The 5,097-nt window shown below is 35.2% G+C and overlaps 1 protein-coding gene across 3 annotated transcripts in view; it reads left to right on the forward strand.

Annotated features, from left to right (window-relative positions):
- Window positions 1-5,097, forward strand: part of BTRC (beta-transducin repeat containing E3 ubiquitin protein ligase) — a 212,315-nt gene that overhangs the window by 67,705 nt on the left and 139,513 nt on the right. The window lies entirely within an intron of this gene.

Below are 5,097 nucleotides of genomic sequence, written 5' to 3' on the forward strand. Positions count from 1 at the left end.
GTATTAAATTTAAAACAGTCTAGGTGGACTAACAGTGGTCTTAATGGCTCTTAAAGGGGAAATTCCTTTCAGAATTAGGCCAGTGCCAGGTTGCTGTGGGAGGAAGTTGAAGAGGAAGAGTAGAGAAAGAGGCAGATAGTTTAATTTTAATTTATAGCTAACATTTAAAATGTATATATGTGTATGAGCAGGGGCATTCAAGTGGTATTCTTGGCAAATAAAACTGTAATCTGTACACTTCAGTTTTGGAGGATCTTTAGTAAGCATTTGATTGCAATATATAATACAATAATTGTTAACATCTTGCCCATCTATGGTATAATTGATCTTAAAGAACTTTCAGTATGAGATAGTAATCTATAAAATACATTATGTCTAAATTCCAGATAAAGTGAGGAAATCAGCATTCTGAGTGATAGATTTTTCTTAGTTATGTTGCCTGTGTAAATGCTAATAAATTGTTACTCCTTAATGGTGCTATTTTAGTAATGAAAATTTTGCAAGATTCTGTTTGTTTTTTTATAATTTAACATTGAAATAAATCTTTTTTGTCAATACTAACATTTTTGTTGTTGTAGTTCTGGACTTGTGATTTCATTGGAATAGGGAGCTCCAGCTGTGGAAACCCCCCCAAATATCGATGTAGCAACTAGTCTGCAGGTGATTGTTTCAGAGAAATTGCCTGGAGCACTGAGAGTTGAGTGCTAAATACTGTGAGAGGCAGAATTTGAACCCTGGTTTTCCTGAGACCATGGCTAGTCTTCTGTTTACTGTGCTAAGCAATCTTTTGGTATTGAGCTTACCTAGTTTTATTAATGATAGCTAGAATTTAAACTTTATATAGACTCATGTAATCATGAGTCTTTACTTAAAATGTTTTGAGCACCCAGTGATATGCCTTTATTTGTATAGCACATTACAGATGTCAAAGTATTTTAACATGCATGATTTTATTTTCATCATAATTGAATAGGTATTGTTATTCCTGTTTTATAAATAAACTGAACCACAGAGAGGTTTAATGACTTGCACAAGGCCTTGTAGCTAGTTGATAATAGAGGTGGACTCAGAATTCTTCTCCAAACAAATTACCTTTAGTATGGAACACCATGGATATTTAATTTACATAGCAGCCTTTCAGTGAGGTGTCTCATATTGTATTGGTTTGAACATAGAAAGTACTTTTTACACTTTCCCTGACAAATTTGACCTGCATGTTATCGTGTGTGGCCTAAACTTGGTGAGTTTTTTGTTTGTTTGTTTTTAAAGCAGTTGGGTTTAAGTAACTTGCCCAAGGTTACAGGGCCAGTTATTTTGTGTGGGTGTTAAGTATCTGAGGCCAGAACCAATCCCGGGTTCTCCCCACTCTGGGGCCGGTGCTCTTACTCACTGTGCCACCTAGCCGCCCCTTTGTTTGTTTTTTAAAAGTATTTTTTCCCCTTCAGATAGCTCTCATTTTAGGAATGTGGCCTGTATATGAACTTATGTGGTCCTTTTGTCTCCCCATAGTACCTGGTTTAATGCTGTTGATTGATTTGCATAACCATGTTATAGAAACATTAAAGATAATCACATCTAATTTAAAATATGACACTTAATTGCCAGAGGCAGAAACTAACCTAAATTAGAATCTAACTTAGATATATTAAGGTATCTTAGAAGAAAAAATTAGATTTTAAATGGTAATGCATAATTGAATAGGATAGAACTCTAGACACATTCAATAATATTTCTAGGGTTCCATTTTTAGGAGGTCTTAATCAACAAACTACTAGGTCCCCATAGAGTGTGTGTGTGTGTGTGTGTGTGTGTGTGTATGTGTGTGTACACACATATAACATTTTACTAGCACAAAAGTTTGAAATTACTACAATTGCTAAATACTTTGTGAGGGAAGAGTTGGTTTAGAGACTGTACTGGCAAGTTGAAGAATTCTCCCACCCCAGTCAAGGAAGACTTCATAAGAAATCCAATTTGAATGGAACAAGGTACTTATTACTTAAGATATGTAGCAAGAGACAGAATCCTATAGGCAAAAAAGGACTTGGGACAATTTTTCTTGGTGTTTCTGGTCTGATAAAATTGCAACCTTGCAGCCTTGTGTATAGTAAGTGTTCAATAAAAAATATTAATTTGATTAATTTCCTTTCAATAAATGCTACTTACTTTCATGTTGAATGGTATTTTTTGTAAAATTTTAGAGAACTCTTGTACCACTGATGTCTTTTTCTTTTGGTGTTGAATTATAGTTGGGAAAACTGGAAAAATATGGTTGAGATAATAATTTGTACTCTTAAAAATATATAATATAGACATCTGAGGCTAGTGTTTAAAAGTTTCATAGCAGAACAATTTTTTTTTTGCTTCTTTTTAGAAGCAGGTGGCATCCTGAGATTTAAAAAAATTTTTTAACTTATAACAGTAGAAATTTGGGAGACCATTTAATCATTGTCAGTTTGTCTGATTTATATATATCCAGAAACCAGACAGGAATGACAAAATCAGGATATAAGTTGGTTTAATTTCTGAACTAATGACATTTCAATGAAAATTCTGAAAATAACCTGAAGGTTATATGGTTGGGTTCAATTTGGGCATGCTTTCATTTTCTCTTTTATGGAAAAATGTTATATGCAGAATCTGTGGCTTAATTATTTCTTGTTTCAAATTGTATATTGGAGGATTGTTTTCATCTCCCCAGCAAATGATGGCGATTTCATTGTACAGAGTATTAGATAAGAGTTAACCATTAGAAAGTAAGCATCTGGAGGTGGTGAAACAGCCAAGGAATTAAAAAGAAAAAAAAATGTTTTTTTCCTTGGAAGATGAAATTCCAGAACAATTTGATTGTAACACTAAGGATATAAATAGATATGATATTTTAGGTAGCATGAAATGGCAGTAAACTTGAGTGGAATCTTGGACTGTAGAAAACATTTTCTGCCTTTGAATTAGCTTCAGTCATACCACAAAGGTCAGAATTGTGAGGGGACGGATGAATTCAGGAGAGGCAGCCTATTTTAAAATGCTGGTAAATATACACGGTCTTGCTAAACATGAAGTGAAACATTAAAACAGCAATGCTGTGAAGATTTAGCTTTGTTATGCTTAAGATCAAGGAATATGGACATAAAATACTGGAAATTAATTTTGGAATTTTTATTGTTTGGAAATAGGTTAGTGACAGAGAGGTTATTAAGGTAAGACTCAAATCTACTCTTACACTATTACAGTGAAAATTATTTTGGCAAAAAGATTTACCAAGTATATTTGGTCATAATCAATACAGCAGACTTTCAAGGCAACAAAATAGTATTGTCCACTTCCATGGAGTTTGTTGGAATTTGACCTGCGTTTGTAGTCTCTTTAGGCAAAGTCCCCTGTGGCCACGTATTAACTAAAAAAACACACACATTAACTTTATATTCTCTTGTATTTTTATTTATTTTGTTGAATATTTCTCAATTATGTTTTAATTTCTTTTGGGGCTGCTGCCCTCAAAAGTATATGCCTGCAGGACAAGTGTTTAATACCTTTGATAATAGAGTATGTAAAAAGGAGTAATATGACATAAATCTGGAAAAGTAGATGAGAATCAGATTGTAGAAGAATTTAAAACACCAGGCACTTTGCATATATGTGCAGATATCTATTCTCCCAGAGATCATGATTATGAAATACTGTTCCAGTCATTATAAATTGACATGGATGGGAGAGAGACTTATAAGACTTATTTATTTCATGGTTCATTCACAGCATACAGATACTGACCAAAATTTGGAGATTGTATATATGTGTGGTAGGAAATTGCCAAATCATTTAGGTTAATTTTTCTTTACATTTGTTTTTAGTGAGTTAAGTTGGCCAAGTTATTTCAATTTTAGTAATAATAGTTGATTTCCTTCATTCCTTAATATTTATATGTATTTGTTATATAATATTGCATCCTATAACTGAAAATTATTCTGTTATCTGATACTGAGTCTAAAAGAAAGCATATGCTAGAAAGAAAATCTTATTCTTGATTTGTGATCTTGGATTTCTTGATTTATTTGAGATTCAGTCCTTAGGAGTGTTGTGGAAGTTAGGAGAGGGTAGAGGCTGGGTAACTGAAGACAATGGAAAGAACCCTCTGCCTTTGGCATCAGAAGATCCAAGGATACAGTTCTGACTCCAACGTTGGAGCTCTGACTATTTATAGGTGTGGCCGCTGCCCATGCTACAACTTCTTGGAGCCACATGTGAGAGGTGAATGAGCAGTCTTGAAAAGGGCTCAGAAAGCCCTCTCACTGAGGTGCTAGTCCTCCTGAACACTTCATACATACCAGTAAGATAGCAGAGTATGTGGAAGGGAGTAAAATATAAGTAAACTAGAAAGGGAGGAAGAAGTCAGGTTGTGTGGCTCCAAGAAGTTGTAGCATGTGCAGTGGCAATACCTGCAGTAAATAGCGTCAGCAGATAGGCTAAAGCAGGTTGAGAGTAACTGCTAGACCCCAAGCCTGTCATTGAGTTAGGGGGATGTAACACCCCAAGCATGTGAAGATTTCTCCTGACAGAATGAACGAATGAGAACAAGCTTAGAGCTTGGTCAGGCATTGAAGACACTACAGTCATCCACTGCATCCTGGGCCATTGTCAGTTATCTTGACTTTTGTCCTGCCACTGGACTTCAATGACTCTGGAATAGTGAGGCTGACAACTTTGTGCAACTCCACCAAAATTAAATCTAATTCATGTACAAGTCAAGACACCCCCCTGGATATCATTGGTCTCCTTAGGAAACAAAAGCCAAACAAGAAGAAGCATCTTACTAAACTGTCTTCTTTCCAGGTAATCACACAGGCTCCAACTCCTGAGTCACCTACCCTTTCACTATCTTTTCCCTATGTGTGAGGTGTTCTCCTTCCTCACCTCTACCTCCTGGTTTCCTTAGCTTCTCTAGACTCAGTTCAAATTCTGCCGTCTGCAGGAGACCATTCTCAGAGTACTCAACCCTGTTAGAACCTTTCCTCTGAAATTACTTTCCATTTACACTATCACATGTCTTGTTTGTACATTGATATGTTCATTTACACTATCACATGTCTTGTGTGTACA

This window comes from Petaurus breviceps, unplaced genomic scaffold (genome assembly GCF_028583685.1).
Source record: "Petaurus breviceps papuanus isolate PSGF00001 unplaced genomic scaffold, PetGlider_PUasm1.0 37, whole genome shotgun sequence".
NCBI lineage: Eukaryota > Metazoa > Chordata > Mammalia > Diprotodontia > Petauridae > Petaurus > Petaurus breviceps.